This window comes from Tiliqua scincoides, chromosome 2 (genome assembly GCF_035046505.1).
Source record: "Tiliqua scincoides isolate rTilSci1 chromosome 2, rTilSci1.hap2, whole genome shotgun sequence".
In the NCBI taxonomy this organism is placed as follows: domain Eukaryota; kingdom Metazoa; phylum Chordata; class Lepidosauria; order Squamata; family Scincidae; genus Tiliqua; species Tiliqua scincoides.
In genome coordinates, this window is record NC_089822.1 from 124889938 (window position 1) to 124901721 (window position 11784).

At 45.6% G+C, this 11784-nt stretch overlaps 2 pseudogenes; both read right to left on the reverse strand.

Annotated features, from left to right (window-relative positions):
* Positions 1 to 2138: 2138 nt before the first annotated feature.
* Positions 2139 to 2258, reverse strand: LOC136642665 (5S ribosomal RNA; annotated as a pseudogene).
* An 89-nt stretch (positions 2259 to 2347) lies between these two features.
* On the reverse strand, positions 2348 to 2464 carry LOC136642412 (5S ribosomal RNA; annotated as a pseudogene).
* Positions 2465 to 11784: the final 9320 nt, after the last annotated feature.

Consider the following 11784-nt stretch of genomic DNA (forward strand, 5'->3'; position numbering starts at 1 on the left):
CATTTTTGAAGTGGTTTTTTTTTTTTTTTGGTTTATTATAAGATTTGTATAGCACCCTTCAACAATATCTCTAGGGTGGTTTGCTAAACAGAACATAAAACACCAAGAAAATCAAACACCACAGCTTGAAACAGTTCAAAACAATAGTGAAAGCAACTTTAAAAGCCTGAGATACTAAAAAGCACCCTGGCAAAAATCCCCCTACCCCCTGCACAGGATGCAGGAAACACCCTGTTGGCACAGTTGCATCGGTGCTGGAAAGCTGGATGGGACTGGGCCCTCTGTGTTGAACAAAATATGTAGTTTAGCCCTGAATGGAAATATGAATCCCAGTAACTTTGATGTCTGAGGTAGTGAATCCTGAGATTATTCTTGCCCTATAGCAGGGGTGCCCAAACCCCGGCCCTGGGGCCACTTGTGGCCCTCGAGGCCTCTCAATGCAGCCCTCAGGGAACTCCCATTCTCCAATGAGCCTCTGGCCCTTGGGAGATTTGTTGGAGCTCGCACTGGCCTGACACAACTGCTCTCAGAGTGAGGGCGACTGTTTGATTTCTCGCGTGAGCTGTAGGATGAGGGCTCCTTCCACTGCTTGCTTTTTCATGTCTGTGATGCAGTAGCAGCAGCAAAGAAAAGGCCAGCCTTGCTTTGTGCAAGGCCTTGTATAGGCCTTGAGCTATTGCAAGACCTTCATTAATTCATATAAGTTCATCTTTAATATATTCATTTATGCCCCCAGTGGGCCCCCAACATAATGTCAGAGAGCTGATGTGGCCCTCCTACCAAAAACTTGACACCCCTGCCAACACATATGCATGTGTTGGTGTGGAGTGGGATACTCCTCTTTTCAGGGCTGACCCAAGACCTCCTGACACCTGAGGCAGCATGCCAAATGCTGCCCCCTTACCCAAAGATGTGCTAGCCTCTTCTCCTCCCACTTGCCAGTGTTCCAGCTCAGCACTCTTCTCACCTCCACTTCCTGTTTGTCTTCCTCTTCCTTTTCCAATCTGAGGAGTAGAAAGAAGAAGAGGAGCAGTGGAAGCAACTTCACAGAGACCCACCAATCTGCTGCCTGAAGAGACTGCTTCAGTGGGCCTCATGAATGGGCCGGCCCTGCTTGTTTTCCAGATTTGTTTGATGAGGGTTGCTACCGCTAAGCTTTTGAAATCCATTCTTTCACTAGGTGTCTTTCTAAGTAATGAAAATGCTCTGTAATTTCCCCTGTATCCATGCTAAACCTGATCTAATAACATCATTGCTAGTGGTAGTAGAAACTACCCATTCATATAATGGCTATCTTCATGCAAAGGATGGGAGTGAAGATGCTGTAGCAAGGGATGGCCCTTCCTATTTTTTCAGTTTTATTTTTTTGGACATCTAGCGAGATGCACACACCTGCCCTGGAGAGAGGGAGTGCAACCTTCAAAGATGTGTTTTCGTTGAACGCTTATCATGGTTTTGAAAATTTGGGATTTAAGCATCAAACTAGGAGAGAAGAGATGAGAGAAGAGAAACAAAGGAAACACAAAAGGAGGGAGAGAGAGGTTGTCTAATTTTAAAAAAGAAAAGAAAAAGAGGGAGGACATGGCTGTAGGGAAAAGAGGGTCACTTTGCATGTGCTCCATAATAGTTTTCTAAAATGCAAAATTACCCCAGGGACAAACCATCAAATAAAAGTGAGGAAAGCCTGGAATAAATGATCCCATGCAATTGTTCCTCTCCCCTTCCTTCTCTCCCTTGTTACTGTTCTTTCTCATAAACACTCCTTTGATTTTTATTATTGAAGATAAGTGAAGAGTTATCTCAGCTCGGAGTTGCATGGCAAGAAACGGGAACTGAAGAGAGGGTCCAACTGTGAGGGGGAGATCCACATAGCATGGCCTGTTCTAGGGTTAGAAGAGGAACTTGTACATTCCCCAGAGAGTAAAGGTCAGGCTCTCTCTCTCTCTCTCTCTCTCTCTCTCTCTCTCTCTCTCTCTCTCAAGCTCTTAGCCACACATCTGTGCAGAGCATGGAGCTTTTTAAAAAAGAAACCAAAATGAACTGAGCAGTCTAGGCTACTTTGCTTTCTTACCAAGGATCAACTGTTCAAGAACATATGGTATGGTTGGCAACCTTCAGCCTCGAAAGACTATGGTATAAGCCTACAGCACCTGGTATTCCTAGGCGGTCTCCCATCCAAGTACTAACCAGGCCTGACCCTGCTTAGCTTCCAAGATCAGACAAGATTGGGCATGCGCAGGGTAACAGTTGCTGAATGAAAATACCTTTGGGCATAGACATTAGCCAAGAAAGCAGGAGAATCACTCTCCACCTTGATAATGTACTCTCCGGTTGCTCTCTGACTCTAAGCCTACAGCACCCGGTATTCCGTGGTGGTCTCCCATCCAAGTACCAACCAGGCCTGACCCTGCTTAGCTTCCGAGATCAGATGAGATCGGGCATGTGCAGGGTAACAGTTGCTGCCAAAGTTCTTTTCTTTTTGGAAAGTTTCCCTTAGGAATGAAATTGACATGAACATAAGGGGCTTGCCACTGGGTTTAGTCAATTTTACCAGTCTATTGACTTCTGTGGAATGAGGATCAGGATTCCCAAACTGTGTGCTGCAACCGTGGCTGAAGAATTCTGCCTTGAAAAAATGAAACCACCATGCTGGGTGCATATGCATTCTATGCCCCTCAGAACTGGTAGGGTGCATGCAGCATTGGTCTCCCCCAATGCAAGTGATATCGTCAGGGTAGGGGTGAGCACAGCTGGGCACCCACCAAGACAGCCCAGTGCTCACTGCTGATCCGGGCAACCAACTTCTGTGCTCATAGCCCTTGTGCAGTGGTGGCAAGTGACTCAGCCAACAGACTAGCTGTGTTGTCACCCCCTTTCTACCATCCAGTTCTCCACAGTAGACACCACCATGACCCATGAATCTTCTGAATGTTTTTGGGAAACACCGGATTAGGGGAAGCAGAATTGGCAAGCAGAAAAGCAGAGTAAAGAGTGCCGCATGGTGGCTGATCTCTTTCCAGGCCTTTTGTTCTAGAAAAGAGTATTCATAACTAGATCAATTGCAAGTTTCAAGACTTGTACCTTCACGGAGGTTCAAGGTATGTAAGTTACTACAACTCAAATAATTGAGAACAGTGTTTCAGAGACTTGGCAGTTGACACATTGGCAGCACTCCTTCACCTGAAGTGAACAGGCACACAAGCACACTAGGCTAATTTCTGCCTACTCCTGGATGGATTGTGAACGCATGTTGAAATCATGACCAAGCTGGATCAGGGCTGGTGCCATAGCGACAATATGGAGAATGGTCCGTAGAAATGATGGAGGGTCCAAAACGTTGGCAAAACGCCCACTTAATCAACCTGCAGTACTTCCACTCCTAAGTGGGCCTTAGCTTGAATAATTGGTGCACTTATTTTTAAAAACCACATGGTACGCGGATCAAACCTAGCAAGGCCATCATGCTGCATTTGGTTAAAAACCTGCCTTCATTTTGCACATTTCACTGCAGTGTAGTATCTGATTGCGCTCTTCTTTTCAACCAGTTCCTGATGCTGTCAAATGTGCTCTAATGTTTCATTTCTTCATCTTCATCATCAGTTTTTTTTAGCAACTTGAATATTCACGGTACTAACTTAAGCCTATTCTTTGCTCCCTTGCCCCCCCGGCACTGCTTGCCCTTTGTTGCACGAGAAGATTCCCTGCTCCCACCCCTATTGAGAACGGATCCCTTTGGGTCCTCGTGCGCACCACGTCCCCTCCCCATCATATCTGAGATCAAAGTCACATCCCTTCCCCCGGCGACGTGGCCGACTCCAGCAATCTCCATCCCCCCCCCACCGATTAATTTTTCATGAAGCATTATGATAATAAACAGCACCAGGCAGCCGCTCGCCTGCATCCCATACAAATGAAGTCCTTAAAAAACACACCAGGCACAGGGAAGGAGTTAATCATGGGAGTGCATATATTTCCAGCTGCCAAAAGGTCTCTGAAGAGGGCGCAACCCGGCCCCTACCTCCAGAATGAGAATACTTGGCAACTACTTGGCATGCAAGAGCTGATGTGATTCTGCCGCACTTCCCCCCCTCCACCTGACCTCCTGTTTGGAATGTGTACGGTGTGCTGCCTTTGGAATCGAGGTACGTTCACTCTGAGTGCCTCTCTTGATCTAATTTTCTCACCGTCAGAGGACGGAGAAATGGAAAAAGCAAATAACTTCAAGAGGGACTCAGTCAGTCCTGATCAACTCCTTCCTTTCCATGCAACAGTGTGAGGCTGCCACACCCTTTGGGGAGGGGCCAGAGCTCAGTAGCACAGCATGTGGTGGACATGCGGCAGGTTCCCAGCCTCTCCTGTTCAAAGGATCTCAGGTAGCAGTTGTGGGACCACAGCACCCCAAGCCTAAATCCTTGGTTGGTGGCTGCTGTATACTAAACTGGGCACTGTTCTGATGCAGCATAAGGCAGCTTCATAGGTTCAAAACCAATGGCGAAGGGCTATAGCCCAATTATGGCAAAGCACATGCTTTGTATACAGGAAGTCCCAGGCTTAATCTTGGTTCAAACAATCTCTGATGGTAGGATATCTGATATCTTTTCAAAGCAGCTGCTCAGACTGTGCAGACTGTCCTGTGCTAGTAGGATCAATGGTTCAGACTCAGTATAAAGCAGCTTTCTATGTTCATAGTTTCTAGGATTATGGGATAACACTATGGCATAGGCTTTAAATCCCAGCTAAGGACCATACTGTCTGCCTCTGGGGCAGATACAAAGCAAAAAAAGAAGAAGCTGTCTTCCCATTCTTAAAGGAACAGGACTTCTGTGTGGTTGTCAGCTGGCCATGGAGCCTTTGGTAGGAAACAGAGGAGGAGATGATTCTTCTCCTCTCCCTGCTGTCTTCATGTCTCACCTCTACAGGCTGTTTTTCTGGTCCTCAGGTGAAAACAAGCCCTTTCTGACTTCCTATTCATATTGACTGTTCCTCTCTCCTCAGTCTGGGAATGACTAGCCCACAATTCCTTGCAGGAAATACAGAGAGTTCTTCTGAATTCCAGAATTGTCTGCAAAACCTTTATAATGCTGGAATAGCCAACTTTTGTAAATTTGGGGGTGGGGTAGTGGGAGGGCCTCAAGATTGTAGATTTGCTTTTGGGGATTGAAGGTAGGATTTTGGCACACAAACCGACCCCCTTGTGAGCACTCAGACTTCATCATAAACCTGGCACCCTCTTGTAGAAAGAGTTTCAGTTATGGACCACATGCATTTTGCTATTCAGATTTGTGGAGGGAAAGTTCATCACAGGTTACAAGCCATGATGGGTATGTGTAACCTCCTGGTTTTAGAAGTATGTGTACAGGGCAGTGGCAACAGGCTGCAGATATCCTGTTGTCTTCTGGGCTCCCTGAGGCCACGATGTGGGCCACTATGAGATACAGGAAGCTGGATGGGCCTTTAACCTGATCCAGCAGGACTCTTCTTATGTTCTTATGTTTTATAGCTGGGATATATCAGATAAAATCCAAAGACGGGTTTAAAGACACTCTCCTTGGCTGTGTGGAAACTCTTCCCCCTTCTGCATGAGTGAAATCCATAGACAGGTTGGTCCATGCATGAAGAAAACTGAGGTGGTTGCCTTGGGCAGCAGAATAGTGGGGGGAGCACCCATCTCTGTCCACCTGCTTGCCTCCACTGCTGCTACTCTTCCTCCCCTTCCCTGGAAAAAGAAGAGGGAGACGAAGAGGACCCAGCAGAATCAGTGATCCTTCTTTCAAATCCACTTTCTCTGGATTGTTTCTCTGGATAAATTGTTTCTAGCTAGAGTTCTGACCACATCCTTCCCAAACTGCTTTGTAATTTAATGACAATGAATGGAGTCCAGGGATGCCAGCTTGGACATAAGAAAGTGAGATGCATTCCAACTTAGATTGTTGGTAAGCAACACATCTCGCTCCACATATCTCTGCAGGCCTACTATCCAGAAGGAAAACAGACAGTTCAAAAAGTGGTTCATTTTATTATTGCATGGTTATCCCACAGCTCCTGCAGGGACCTCAATAGGAGTGTGTACTTGATTCAGAAGGAACTGACTATGCTTTGGAACATTTTTAAAGAGCTCTCTAAGCAAACCAATGTTCCTCCCAAGTACTCCCAACCACACCAAAACCACCTGACTGCTGTTTGGCTTTTCTTCTCCTGCTTTTCTTTGCCTGCCTCTAACTGTGGTTGGCAACCTTCAGTCTCAAAAGACTATGGTATAAGCCTACAGCACCCAGTATTCCCAGGTGATCTCCCATCCAAGTACTAACTCTGCTTAGCTTCCAAGATCAGACGAGATCAGACATGCGCAGGGTGTCCTGAGCCTTTCTTCCATACATGGAGGGTGACTGCCAAGCAGCCTGGGGAGGTTAGGCTTGGGATGGTGTGATTGACAGCTCTGAGTTGTCAGTGAGGCACATCGCAGCTAAAGAAAAGCCGATAACTGGTGATTCCTTTACTTTCTTTTCCAATCAGTCAGATTCTTGGGAGGGAACTATGTAAATATGAAAAAGATTGGTTTTTGGCGCATTGTCTTCTATGCTTAGAGTGAAGCTTGTTTCAGGACCTTTGGTATGTTGCAATCAATTCATTCTGTTCCATTCAATTCCTTGTTTCTTATATGCGTGATTCATTTGGTTTCTCTGTTAGTGCTTCCAGAACTCAGACCCTCCCTCAGTTCAACCAAAGCATCTCAGATCATTCCCCATTTCGGTGCCTGTGTTAGTTTTGTTTTTACTCAGTACTTAAAACTCCAAGGGCCCAATCCCATCCAACTTCCCATTACTGATGATGTCAACAGGGTGTGCATTGCATCCTGTGGTTGGGGGGGGGGGGAGAGATAGGTAGTCACAGAGGCCTCCTCAAGGTAAGGGAATGTTTGTTCCCTTACCTTGGGGCTGCATTGCAGCTGCATCAGTACTGGAAGGTTGGATAGGATTGGCCTCTAATACACAGAAGTATTATATGTTACTACGAAAAATTGATTTTCTGTGGAAAATAATTTCTTTCTGAAATTTTGCAGGGAACTTTCTTAGCATCTGCTCTACATGTCCTCTGACTTTAGTGCCAATTGGACAGAAAACAAACTAATAATTACCTCAAACTTCTAATACTGTTTTTAGGGACAACTCTGAAATCCCTTCACTTACCTTTCTGAAGTTTTGCAGGGCATTTACCATCTCTCCATTTACTGAGTCGCACAAATGGCCCACAAAACAAGCAGGCCTTATTAAAAATGATTGAACTTCAATTATTCCTAAAATGAAAACTCCAATTCCTATTTGGATGACGTTTTGCAGGTTTACAGCACAATCCTATGCAAGTCTCTTTAGAAGTAAGGCCCGTTGAGTTCAATGGCACTTACTCCCAAAATGTGTACAAGATTGTAGCTTCCTGGAAATAAACCCAATTATGAAGAGAAATGAAAACAAGTTACAGTGAATTGAAATTTGCCTATTAATATCAGTGAGAAATTATTTCAATAAGAAGCACAATTGAAATGAAGCAACTACTTGAATCAGGTACAAGCTCCTTTGTAATTTATTCATCTGGCAATTTGTTCATCTGCCTTTCTGCCCTTGATGAGAGCGCAAGGTCCTTTAGGGTGGTATGAAGGTTGGGCCACTGTCATGTGGCACTGGGTCACTTCTGCAAACAGGGAGGGGCGTGGCGCATGCAGTGGTGGCTCCAGGAAACTCTGTAAGTAAGGAGGGGAGGTTCAGGGGTTCTGAGGAAGGGAGGGGGAGGGCAGGGGCAAGAAGAGGGAGGTTGGTTGGTAACCTTCAGTCTCGAAAGTCTATGGTATAAGCCTACAGCACCTGGTATTCCCAGGCGGTCTCCCATCCAGGTACTAACCAGGCCTGACCCTGCTTAGCTTCCGAGATCAGATGAGACGAGGATCTTAGTGACAAATGTGCACACCAGATCCTATCCCCCCTTTTTTGGCCCACCTCCTTTTTTCTCTTTGAACTTACACCAGATATATAGCTGGCATGGGTCCAAGGAGATCCATAGACCATCAGGGGATCTATGCAGAAGTTAGTAAAAAATACCTCTGCAGTGCCTCAGTGCATGCTGCGGTGCATGCTGCATCCAACAGTTGGGGAGGGCAGGCCTCCTGATTGCCCCCCCCACCCCAACCATTGGATGCAGCATGCATTCTACTAGCATCAGCGCCAATAGCGGGGAATAAGATTGGGCAATTTAAATACTAGCATTAAACCCTAAACAATCATAAAACCACCAGCAATTATTACTGATTTAAAAAAAATAGATAAAATAGATTAAAATACAATAATGAGGAATGAATGTAATTAATCAGCAGCAAAAAAAAGAACAAAAGGGATGATTCAATTAGACATCTCAAAAACCCTGCAGAACCAAATCATCTTAATCACTTTTTCCAGAGGGTAGAGCACATTGATTTTAATTCCATGACTCTCACAGGTCCTGTAGTACATCTCGTTCTTGACACACATTGCTGACAACATGTTTTTTGTTTTATTTATGGTCTGGTTGTTGTAATGACCAGAGGGCTGCAAAAGAGGCTTTTCCTACCCTTCATGATAGCTCTTCTAAAAGTCTGAAGGGAATCCAGCTGGCGGGATTCCCCAGGGAGGGTGTTTGGGTGAGCGTCTCGGTGCCACAACCAAGAAAGCACAGGTCACCATCAACCTGGCCCCGATGGTAAAGCTGATTACCTGGAAGCACAGCAGGCAAGGCAGAGAAGCACAAAGTATCAGCAGACATTACTTTCAGATTCTGAACACACCTTTCTGCAGTTCCGTTGTTGACATGCTGTGGTCCAGAAAGAATACAGTACATTCTTTGTGAGAGACTAGCCAGCCAGCCACAGTTCAGGGGCTTTATAGGACCAGGTGGAACTCTAGTGTCCTTTTGCGTCACCTGATCTCTGCTGAGCTGGTGGCTGCAATACCGCCCTCCAGCCATTCACAGTGGTGGCGCTGCAGTGCAGCAAAGAACAGGCCAGCAGCCCCTTCCCCTTCTCTACCATAGGGCTACACACAATATGGAACCTGGATCCTGTTACTAAAGTCTCTAGTTTGCATTTTTGCAGAGGATCTTTTCACCTTTACCAGTTCTATAGTTGCTTAATACATTAGTTTAATGTACGCTGAGACAATCTGTGGGTAGGAAACAGCATGTGCACCATCTGACTAGAGAGAAATAGAGAGGCATAATCATCCATTTCAGGCCATTTTGGGACCACCCTTAGACAATGTGCCTCTACTTGTTTCCGGGTTGAATTCAAGGTGCTGGTTATGACCTATAAAGCCCTAAACGGCTTGGGACCAGCATATTTGAGAGACTGTCTTCTTCCATATAATCCGGTCCGTTCTCTAAGGTCATCAGAAGGGGCCCTGTTGGTTGTGCCATCATTGAGAGTGGTGAAGGGAATGGAGGCCAGAAACAGGGCCTTTTCGGTGGTGGTACCTGCACTATGGAATTCCCTCCCCTCTGAATTGAGAGCAGCTTCCTCATTGTTAACGTTCCGGCGGGGCCTGAAGACTTTTTTATTCAGGAAAGCCTTTGAGGCGCAATAAGGGCTGTTTTTATAAATTTCTTTTACTGCGTGCTTTCAGTCTGCTGCTATGTATTTTATCTTATTTTAATTGTTTTTAAGTGTTGTGGATTTTTAATGTTCATCTGTATTTTTAACTTGATTGTTAGCCGCCTTGGGTGCCCTTTGGGTAGAAAGGCGGAATACAAATCCAATAAATAAATAAATAAATAAATGTTGAGTGCTACCTGTTGGGCCCACCTCAGTGCCATATGACCCCATTGGTGGTCTTGTGACATCAGCAGGTTCTAGGTTGTGCAGGTTTTTGGATGTAATTGAACCAATAACCAGGGATGGGCACTCGACTTGGGTTGACTTGATTCCAGGTGCACTAAGCAGCTGTTTTTGACAATTCGAGTCAACTGGAGTCATGGATGTCACTGACCCTGACTGACTTGTGACTTGGGGCCAATAACTTGAAAAAAGAGTCTGGACTAGAAATGACTCAAGTTCCTATCTCTTTAATGTGTGTGTGTGTGTGTTCTTGCTTACTTTCTCCCCCCCCCCCCCCGACCTCCTATAGCCTTCACATTCAGGTCCAGCAACAAGCCCTGGGTGTGTTGGCAGGATCACACTGCTAGCCTGGCCCTCGCATTGCCCCAAAGAATTGCCCAGCAACCCTGGAGGCATACAAATTCATTGTAGTAATAATGATCACCATCAGTTTCTGCATAAACATATAGGCTATAATGGAATCGTGGGGAGTGTATCAACAAGCATATAGGTTGTTTAATGGAAAATGAACAGCATCAGGTTCCATCAACAAAGAGATATGAAGCTTGATCTATACAGCAGTGCATGATGTGGTGATGGCACCTGGCCTAGGTGCCTTTAAAAGGGGATTTGATAAATTTATGGAGGAAAAGTCCATCACAGGTTACAAGCCATAATGAGCATATGCAGCCTCCAGGTTTTAGAGATAGCCGATTTCTGAATGCCAGATGCAAGGGAGTGGCAACAGGATATGGTTGTCTTGTGTGCTACCTCAGGTACTTGATGGGCCACTGTGTGATACAGGAAGCTGGACTAGATGGGCCCTTGGCCTGACCCAATAGGGCAATTCTTAGAACCATAGGGTTCTTATGCATGTTTAGTCAGAAAATAGCCAGTGTATTGGGACTATGACTGGGTTACCTTGGAATAGTTAGCCTGAACAACCTTTTGTGGCTGTGGGGAGGATAAAATGAGAATTGGGGGGGGGGATACTATGTATAATAGAATCAAGATTTGGAAGTGACACACAAGATCATATAGTCCAACCCCCTGCCTATAGCAGGAAATTCTCCTACAGCATCTCCAGCAGATTCCTGTCAAACCTCTGCTTGAAGATCTCCAGTGAGGAAGAATCCACTACCTCCCTTCACTACCAAAGCACTCTTACCATCAAGAATTTCTTCCTGATGTCCAATCGAAATCTCCTTTCTTGCAATTTGTCTCATTGGATTTAGTTCTACTCTCAGAGCAGTTGAGAACAAATTTCTTCCTTCTCCCATACGACAGCCCCTCAGTTGTTTGATGAGTGCCATCTTCCCTCCTCTTAGCCTTCTCTTCTCCAGGCTGAACCTATCCTACCCTGAGCTCCCTGGAAGACAAGTGCAATGACTATGTAATAAATACATTTACAATGTGGTTGTATATCATTTTCTAATGTGTGCATGTGGACAGTATCTAACATGAATGCCATTTCCTGGGGTGGATATGAGCTCCCTCCCTTCCAAAACCTATGTTTCCCCAGCATCTCCTCCAAGAACCATGGCCTCCTCTTTGGGGCAGGTGTATTTCTTTCCTTCAGCAACAGTGCACAACTTGCATCAACCTGTCTCAGCAGCTCTCTGAAAAAAACTGCCCGCCAGGGAAATGAACAAAGATGGATTTCTGATGGAAGCCTGTGCACCCCCAGGAAAGAGGGTGCCCATCACCTGCTGTGCAATGCAACAGCCCTTCCCCTCTCCACAAACCTTCTTAGCATACTCATATTGCTTCTGACATGCCCAAGTGGAATCACTAAACACCCAGAATTTAGGGTAGATTAATTTTCATCTCCCCATGCAAATCAGTTGTAATTAGGATGGATTTAGTTCACACGGCACGGGCTGGGATGGCAGAAGCAGGGGAGGCGAGCTCTGTCTATCAGCCTTTCATTTTTTTTTTTAATCCTGAGATAA